The sequence below is a fragment of the Choloepus didactylus genome, chromosome 4, assembly GCF_015220235.1.
Source record: "Choloepus didactylus isolate mChoDid1 chromosome 4, mChoDid1.pri, whole genome shotgun sequence".
Lineage (NCBI taxonomy): Eukaryota > Metazoa > Chordata > Mammalia > Pilosa > Megalonychidae > Choloepus > Choloepus didactylus.
Window position 1 is genome coordinate 157,950,661 of NC_051310.1, and position 10,672 is coordinate 157,961,332.

The window sequence follows — 10,672 nt, forward strand, 5'->3', positions numbered from 1 at the left end:
TAAGCAGCTCCAAATAGCAAAACAGTCCTGAAAAAGAACAAAGTTGGAAGACTCCCATTTTCAAATTTCAAAACTTACTACAAAGATACAGTTGATACAGTAATCAGAACAGTGTGGTACTGACATAAAGGAGGACAACTTGACCAGTGAAATAGAATTGAAACTCCAGAAATAAACCCGTAAGATCCATGGCTGGTTGATTTGAAACAGGGGTGACAAGTCCATTCAATGGAGAAAGAATAGTCTCCTCAATAAATGGGGCTGGGAGAACTGGATATCCACATCCAAAGGAATGAAAGAGGATCTCTACCTCATACCAAATATAAAAATTAACTCAAAATGAATTAAGGACTCAAATATAAGAGCTAAAACAATAAAGGTCTTGAAAAAACATGGGGGAAAATCTTCAGACCTTGTATCAGTCAATAGAATATTAGATATGACACCAAAGGCATGAGCAACAAAAGAATAAGTAGGTAAGTTTGTCTTTGTCAAAATTTAAAAGGACACCATGAAGAAAGCGAAAGAAACCTACAGCATGGGAGAAAACAGTTGCAAATCATATATCTGATAATGGTTTAATATCCAGAATATACAAAGAATTCCTACAATTCAACAACAAAAAGATAAACAACCTAATTTAAAAATGGACAAAGGATTTGAATAGTAGAATAAGGAAACTCATAGCGTCGGATCTAGAATAGAGGTTACTAAGGGCCAGGGTGACAGCAGTGAATGGGGAATTAATGCTTGATTGGTACAGAATTTCGGTTTGGGGTGATGGAAAAGTTGGAATGGTGATGGTAGCACAACATTGTGGACATAATTAACAGTACTGAATTACATATTTGAATGTGTTAAAAGGGTGAAAGTTTGTTCCTTGTATGTTACTAGAATAAACAATTTAAAAAAACCATAGAAATCTACAACACAGTGAACCCTAATGTAAACTACTGACTATAGTTAATAGTACAATCATGATAATGTTCTTTCATCAGTTGTAACAAAGGTACCACACTAAAGCAAAGTGTTAATAATGGGGGACAGAATATATGGGAACTCTATATTTTCTGCATGATTTTTCTGTAAACATACAACTTCTCTAATTAAAAACTTATATCTATAAAAAACTCACAATAAAATACCATTTCACACCCACCAGGATGGCTATTATTAAAACAAAACAAAACAAAACAGAAAATAGCAAGTGTTGGCAAGAACATGGAGACATTGAAACTCTAATGCATGGCTGGTGAGAATGTAAAATGGTGCAGTCACTGAGGAAAACAGTTTGGCAGTTTCTCAGAAAGTTAGATATAGAATTACCACATGACTCAGGAAGAGAATTGAAGACACGGACTCAAACAGTACCTGCATATCCATATTCATAGCAGCATTATTCACAATTGCCAAAAGGTGGAAGTAACCCAAATGTCCATCAAAAGATGAGTGGATAAACAAAATGTGGTATATACATACAATGGAATATTATTCGGCTGTAAAAAGGGCTGAATTCTGATATATGCTACAACATGGATAAACCTTAAAGACATCATCTTGAGTGAAACAAACCAGACACAGAAGGACAAATATTGTATGATATCATTTATATGAAATAATTAGAATGTGCAAACTCATAAGTCAGAAATTGGTGACCAGGGGCAAGGCTAAGGGTGAGGAGTGGGAAGATAATGCTTAATTGATGCAGACTCTCTCTTTGGGATGATGAAAAGTTGTGGTAATGGATACTGGTGATGGCAGCACCACATTGTGAATGTAATTAACAGCACTGAACTGTATACTTGAAAGTGGTTAAAATGGGAAATATTATGCTGTGTATATGTTACTAGAATAAAATAAAAAGTAAGTAGATGTTTATCAAATCTCAGGGTGGCAAAGCCTTCCCAGCAAACATGCAAAGATTATTCCAGGACAGATTTGGTGTAGTAAAATCGTAAACTTTGGTACATTTAATAAAAATGTAATTGAATCTGCAAAAGATCTCTAGGTGGAATCAGGGAATTTACCAAATCAAGGCTGAGGTCATTTTAGGAAGAACAATTTCAAACTGAAGCCCTGCAACTGACTCAACCCTTAGGCTGATTACTTCTTTAATGACAGTACTTTCTTGACCACTATAGGAACTGTCACAAGATTTTTATCAGTTACCTACTGCAGTGTAACAAGCCATCCTCAAAGCTAGTGGCTTAACACAACCATTTGTTATTTGTCAAGAACCTACAGCTGGACTGGGTGGTTCTGCCAGTCTCGGTTGGGCTTGGCTGATCTCATCCAGGCTCACTCATGTGTCTGCTGTCATTTGTCACGTGAGCCATCCCAGCCATCCAGCCCCAGCCAAGCCAACCAAGACCAGAAGACCAATCCAGCCAGCACACAGAATTATGAGCCAAATAATATTAGTTTGCAGTTTTAAACCACCAAGTTTGGGGATGGTTTGCCATGCATCCTATCATAAAAAGCTCTCTGACAATCCACAAGTTATATTATGAACCAGATTATGATACATGAGAGAGAATAAGCATGCCCTTTTTTTAAAGAACCATATCATCTTCTAGCAGAAATAGGAATAAATATGTAATTATCTGGAGTGTTTTATTATACTCATTTAAAAAGTGCATTTTAGGGGTACAGGTAAGCCAGAGATTCTCTTGGTTACTTGGAAGATGGATTAGATTTCATAGGACCATTCATAGTCTTCCGGAATATTTCATGCTGGGTTCTTTTTATTTCTCCCTTTTCTGAAGCCCTGTGAACTCTCTTTATGAATAGGAAGAAATAACCAAACTCAGGGGAGACTTAAAATCATCCACTAGAATGCGGGAAAAACTATAAATTCTTTTTATATTTATTTTTATGGCATCTTTTAAAAATTTATGTTTTTGTTTAAATCTTACATATACAAAATATATTCGTACAGCATGATAAATATACAATTTAAAATTTTATAAATGCTCAAAATAACTTTTATTGATAGCATTGTAGATATCTCAAGATCCCTAATGTAGACACACCTCTAAATTTCTATAGGCCCAGACATCCCACCACCAGCATATAGAATATGTATCTCATTCTAATCTGTCTTCAAGGAAATCATCCTCAGTTACTGAAAATATCAGATCCCACTCGTCTGCTCCTCCCCAGAAAGCTTCTTTTTTTCGTGGGTCTTAGAGCTTGAGCGCTTGCTAGAGTCAGTGCAAAGCACTGGTAAGGCCGTGAATGAAGCACAGCTCCCACTCCCCATGTCTTTTCTTGGGAAAAGATGATTTACCCACCTTCACGATGCAGAGTCCCTGCTCCTGAACTCATCCTGATCCTGAGAGGGAAGGAAGCTATCTGGTTTCTTTATGGAAAACTCAGATCAGTCTGATGCTTTGATGAATCAGCAAACAGGATGTGGAGAGGGGAAAGAGAAAATGTAAAGGGGGGTTTCCTGAAAGCGGAGAGCAAGTAAAAACATTTTACTGGGATTGCCTGACAGTGCTTCACTCCATGGCTGGGACCAGCCTTTTCCTTGATGCATTGGCTGAAGAAGGCAGACAGGGAAATGCTTTAGGAGGTAGAGGGACAAGAAAAGATGCTTATCTCCCCACCTCCCCATGCCTTTCTTCTCTCAGAGAGGATGGTGCTGGGGGAGCCCACAGCACTTGATTCTATCCACAAGTTGAATACTCTTGCTGGTGAGAAGAGACTCAGGCCTGCACACATTCCAGCTGAAGGAAGGAAAGGAGAGACCTCCATGCCGTGAATGGGGGATGGAGAAAGAAGGAGGGGAGAAGTGCCTGGGTTTTTAAATTTTTTTATGGAATCCATTTACTCTCTCTTTTTCAAGGATGCAAATGGCTCCTGAACCACTCCACCACTTTATTCTCTCCCATGCTTTTCCCTATTACTTTCCTTCTATGCTTTTCCCCAAATCTAAGACGGTGCCAGGGATGGAAGAAGGAAAACTCATTCTCTGGCGGGATGCACTTGATTAGTGTTGGTAGTAAAAGAGACAGATCATTTTTATTTTATTTTCTTCCCATAGGCCAAGATGAGTAAATGGTAGAACAGAAGTGAAGGGGGAGGAGTAAGACAAGACATAGGCTCTTGCAACTTCACCTTAGCCTCTCCTGACTTGCTCTCCTGGCCCAGTTCCTTCTTATAGGGAGGATCTCAGCTCTCTCCCCTTTCCTTCTTTTTTCATTTTTGGAGCAAATGGGCCAATACCATCCATGTCAGGAGTGGTAGACAACAGGCAATATTCCATGAAAGCTCCCCTCTGCAGCTTTCACCACATTCCTAGACCTGCACCTGCCATCCTACAAGCCCAGGCTGGCTCTGGGGCTGCAGTAAGAGTAGGGAGGAAAATAAATTATGTGAAGAAAGGAGGAGGCCTCATCCTAGACCTACCCTACTGGCAAATGCCCAGAACCTCAGGGGCTAATGAGTGACTGGGGAAATGAAATCCTCAATACTTACACATAAAACTAGAGCTGTAAATAAATTCAATGACTGGAAAATAAAATGCAGCCTTTTAAACAAGAACAAACAAGCAAACAAAAGGCTTAGATGCTTGCAAAGACATAGAATCAGAGGAACTTTATTCTACAATTGATCCTGTGTAGCCTCTCCAAATCTCCTCTCTCTACCACCATTGTCTCCCAAAAGACAGGGAGCTTTGGATAAATCAGTATTTCTTTAAATCAGCTTAGGTTTTTCTTATTTTAAATAAACATTAGTTTGTAACGTCTCATTCATAACTGAATCCAATTTTGAAAGCAGGAGATAAATAAAATACTTAGCCCCAAGATGGTCCCTTAAGAACAAACAGTTCTTTTGAACTATTCTCTATTTTCAGTGCCACCCCCTCCCCATATACAAGGAACGCCCTTCTGCCTCTCCTTGGCTGGTAGTCTCCCCAAGAATTCTAGTATTGCTCTGCCTACCTGTTAGTCAAGTCTTCCTCATGGTTTGGGTAATACTCTGATGAGATTATCTGCCTCTGCACACTACATTCTGATATCTCTTGGTCAGCCTACTAGAGAGTAACTGATTTATTGGGCAACACCAGAAAATCTGTTTGGTGATACACATTATCTCATTCAATCCTCTGAATAATCTACTGGATGGGCATCATCATCCCTTTTTGAAAGATAAGCAAACTGAGGTTCAGAAAGCCAATTGACAGTCTGGCTTCTCAGAAGGCAGAGCATAAAACAGGGCTGATGTGCTATTGCTTTATCGGTATAATCCCAGGGAGCAAACATAAGCAACAAGAAGAGGGAAGCTAGAGAAGGAGAACCAGTATGAAAGGGCAATGTTGAGCTGGTTATAGCCAATTATGACTGACTGCTTGATTCCATCAGGCTGTGCCCTAAAGACACTGTATAAGGGAATCTTAGGACCATATGTTGGAAGGGAGAAGGGGGAGAGAATTTATATATCAGCTTCCATCTCCCATTTGTCAAGTTTTCCCACAGAGTGATAATTCCTTCTATGTGCTGAGTGAGATCCCACAAAGGCAACACTATAGAAGCCCCAAGGAAAGAGGCAAGAGGCACAAAGTGTGGGCATGAGGGGAAGGGCTGCCAGCTTGCACTAGCATTTTACAAACATGGGGCAATGATAGTTATGATGCTCGTGGAGTTGGTTGTTATTGGAGTGTGCCATCAAAGCACTGAATGAAATTTAAACTAAAGAGAGGGTACAGAGGCCAGAAGGCCTCCATTACAGTGTTTAAAGAGAACTCACCTTCTACTACTGTCCAAACTCAGAACATTGGCCAACAAAGACTTCTTGCCAAGGGTGCCCAAAGAAACACGATAAGGAACAGAGGCTGTCATTAGATAAAATAATTTGGTATAGTTATTTTATTAAAAAGAATGTGTAATAACTTTCAAATACATTCTGAAAAATAACTTATTTTGCTTAAAAATTTGAAATCAGTGAGGCCTAACAGCAAATAAAGCAACCTAAAAGAAAGCGAGAAAAAAAGTAGGGAGGTGGAAACTCAGGTCCTTAAATTAAATAAGAATGGGCAAAGTTAAGGGAAGTGACAAGCAGAGTAGACAAAGGAGACAATTTACTTGCCTTCTAAAAAGTGATGCTCCAATTGCTGTTAATTCGGTAGATATAAAGTCAATAATGATTATTAAATAGTCCAAGGGATTTTTTCCCCAGATGCTTTTAAAGTCTAAAAGAAAAAAAATATGGTTCACATAATAAAACACATTTTAAAAGAACAACAAAAACTCAAATATTAAGATTTACATATAATGACAGAAGTTATACCAAGGTAAATAAACACAATTTAGGTAAATTATTTAATTATATCCATATTCATTTAGAATTATTCAAAAATTACCACTGACTGCTCTTCTGTTTTTTATTTTAATCTTATGGAGACTTTGGCTAAACAGAACAGAACTTTCAGTGCTCTATCATTGAAAACTGTAAAAATTGTCATGAAGAAAAACATGACACGACAAAAGCATATGAAGGATTGTGATCAGCTGGTAATGTTTCCCAAAGCTATGTCTGTGCCCTAATTCCTGGAACCTGTGAACATTACCTGATTTGGAAAAAGGGTCTTTGTGGATGTAATTATTAAGGATCTCAAGATGAGGAGGTTGTCCTGGATCATCCATGGGCCTTAAATGCTGCCATGAGTGTCCCTGTGTGAGAGAGGCAGAGGGAGACTGACACAGACAGGGAGGAGAGGACCCATGAAAATGGAGGTGGACATCGATGCGGTGCAGCCACAAGCCAAGGAGTGTAGGCAGCCACTAGAAAGCTGAAAAGGCAAGCAAGGATTCTCCCCTAGAGCCACTGGAGGGAGTGAGGCCCTGCCAACACCTCAGTTTTGTACTGCTGCCTCCAGAACTGTGAGACAAGAGATTTCTGTTGTTGTAAGCTACCTGGTTTGTGATCATTTATTACAGAAGCCACAGGAAACTAATACTAGGAGGTGCTTGTTTTAAGCTGATGACTCAAAGCCTTTTCTGAGAAAGTGGCTCTTCTAAGGTCCAAAGTGTGAGTTAAGTAGTGCAAAAGAGGGTGGGAGGGGTAGGGTGACGGTGGCAGAAGGAGCAGTGTGTGCAGAGGCCTGATATGAGAGGACATGTGGCCCTGACATGAGAGGACATGTGGCCCTGACAGGACATTGAGAGAAGGCCCCGAAGCCTCTGCCAGGCTTTAGGTGGTGAAGAGGCATGGTCAGACTGGCATTTTAAAATGTCAGCGCTAAGCACAGACCTGCCTATTTCTTCATTTATGTTGCTCCTGGTCTCTTATGAGCTAATATTGAGATTAGGGTGTTTCCTATTCAGAACATGCATGTGCGCTGGCAGCATGTTTTTGGAGAAGGTCTCTGCAGACAGACCATGAGTATCAAGCTCGTGGGGCATGTACTTATTGTCACCAAGATACATCTAGTTATCACCTTTAACAACACTAGCCATTAAGGTACGATTTCAGGAGTACCAAACAACCTTCCAATTACAGCTAACTTCCCATATACATTTGTCTCTAGCAAGCTGTTAAGAAGATCAATGAACACTGTTTTTCATTGTAAATCAAGAACTTGGCATTGTGGATTTATTTTTTTTAACTGGATATTTCTATGAATTCTCAAGCTGCTTTCTTTATTATTTTGATACAAGTCCATAATCTTTTATCCACTATTCTGGATCTTGAAAAGAAAGTCATTTTCTTCATTTGGCAGCACAACTGGACATGAACAGATGCAAAGCTATTTATGGTCTCTATTCTACTCAGTGAAAATGCTCATGTTTTGATGCAGAAATATAATGGGTTTGATTACAAGGTATCCTATATCTCTGTATTTAGATGGTAAGATTTTTGTCCTTTTTCTACATCTATTGAGATAACATTTATCCTCTTTTATGTTTTATAGTAGATTATACTGATGGATATTTAATGTTAAACCCAATTTGCTTTAATGTATTGTCCTTTTTAGATATTGCTGGATTCAGTATTTTGATATTTGTTTAGGATATTTACATCTATGTACATGAGCAATTAGCCTGTAATTTATTTTTGCAATGTCCTTGTCAGATTTTGAAATGAAAGTTATGCAGGCATCATGAAATAAGTTGAAATGTTCCCTCTTTCTTTGTTCCCTGAAAGATTCTGTGTAAGATTAGCATTCTTTCTTTCTTCTTTTTTTTTTTAATTAGAGAAGTTGTGGGTTTATAGAAAAATCATGCATAAAATACAGAGTCCTCACATACCACCCTATTATCAACACCTTGCCTTGGTATGGTACGTTTGTTACAGTTGAAAGCACATTTTTATAATCGTACTATTAAGTTTGGTTCATTACTCAACTTAAGGTTTGTGCTGTGCAGTTCCATGGATTTTTAAAAAAATTTTTATTCTAGTATCATATATACAACCTAAAATTTCCCTGTTAACCACATTCAAATATAAAATTCAGTCCTGTTAATTATGTTCACAATGTTGTGCTACCATCACCACCATCCATTACCAAAATTTTTCCATCATTCCAAATAAAAACTCTGTACATTTTAAGTCTTAACTCCCTATTCCCTACCCCCACCCCATCCCCTAGTAACCTATATTCTAGATTCCGACCCTATAAGTTTGCTTATTCTAATTATTTAATATCAGTGAGATCATACAATATTTGTCCTTTTGTTTCTGGCTTATTTCACTCAACATGATGTCTTCAGAGTTCATCCATGTTGTTGCATGTATCAGAATTTCATTTCTTTATATGGCTGAATAATATTCCATTGTGTGTATATACAACATTTTGCTTAACCATTCATTGGTTGATAGACACTTGGGTTGCTTCTACCTTTGGCAATTGTGAATAATGCCACTTTGAACATCAGTGTGCAAATATCTGCTCAAATTTTCCCTGCTTTCAATTTTTTGGGTATATACCCAAAAGTGGGATTGCTGGATCATATGGTAATTCTAAACTTTCTGAGTTAAGTCACCAAAATGTCTTCCATAGTGGCTGCACCATTTTACATTCCCACCACATATCCTCTCCAACACTTGTAATTTTCTGCTTTCTTTGAATAGTAAACATTCTAGTAGGTGTGAAATGGTATCTCACTGTGTTTTTTAAATTCATTTTTATTCAGATATATTCACATACCACACAGTCACACAAAGCGTACATTCAATTGTTCACAGTACCATTATATAGTTGCACATTCATCACCAAAATTAATTTTTGAACATTTTCATTACCACACAGACAAAAATAATAAGAATAAAAATTAAAGTGAAAAAGAACAATTAAAGTAAAAAAGAACACTGGGTGCCCTTTTTTTTTTTTTTGCCCCCATTTTTCTATTCATTCATCTATACACTGGACAAAGGGGAGTGTGGTCCATATGGCTTTCCCAATCACATTGTCACCCCTCATAAGCTACATTTTTATACAATCATCTTCATGATTCATGGGTTCTGGGTTGTAGTTCGATAGTTTCAGGTATTTACTACTAGCTATTCCAATTCATTAGAATCTAAAAAGTGTTGTCTATATTATGGGTAAGAGTGCCCACCAGAGTGACCTCTCGGCTCCCTTTGGAATCTCTCTGCCACTGAAGCTTATTTCATTTCCTTTCACATCCCCCTTTTGGTCAAGAAGATGTTCTCCATCCCACGATGCTGGGTCTAGATTCCTCCCTGGGAATCATATTCCACATTGCCAGGGAGATTTACTCCCCTGGGTGTCGGATCCCACGTAGCGGGGAGGACAGTGATTTCACCTGCCAAATTGGCTTAGCTAGAGAGAGAGCAAAAAAGAGGCATTCGGGGGAGGCTCTTAGGCACAATTATAGGCAGGCCTAGCCTCTCCTTTGCAGCAACAGTCTTGCCAAGGACAAGTGCTGTGGTAGAGGGCTCAGCCCATCAAACCACCAGTCCCCTATGTCTGTGAGCACATCAGCAACTGTCAAGGTGGGGAAGCCCAACACCCCTGCATTCTCCACCAGCTCCTCAAGGGGGCTCTACATATTTTTTTTATTGCTTTTTTTTTAAATTCTTTTTTTAAAAATTAACTATATAAAAAAAAATTAAGAAAAAACATACTATAAAAAAACATTTCAAACAAACCATAACATAACAAGGGAGTAAGAAAAAGACAACTAACCTAAAATAACTACTTTACTTCTAACATGTTCCTACTCTACCCCAAGAAAATAACCTAATATAGCAACATTTCTGTGAACTTATTCCTACCATACCCATCGGAAACTAATAAACCATAGTCATTTCTGGGCATTCCCAAAATGTTAAGTTTACCCACGATAGCTTATCTGTTCCTATTGGATTATCGTTGCTCTCTATCGCTAGTTCCCCTACATTCTACATCGTAAACCATTTATTTTGCATTTTTTATTGTTCATATTAGTGGTAGCATATAATATTTCTCTTTCTGTGCCTGGCTATTTCACTCAGCAACATGTCTTCAAGGTTCATCCATGTTGTCATATGTTTCATGACATTGTTCCTTCTTACTGCTGCATAGTATTCCATCGTGTGTATATACCACATTTTATTTATCCACTCATCTGTTGAAGGACATTTGGGCTGCTTCCATCTCTTGGCAATTGTGAATAATGCTGCTGTGAACATTGGCATGCAGATATCTGTTCGTGTCGCTGCT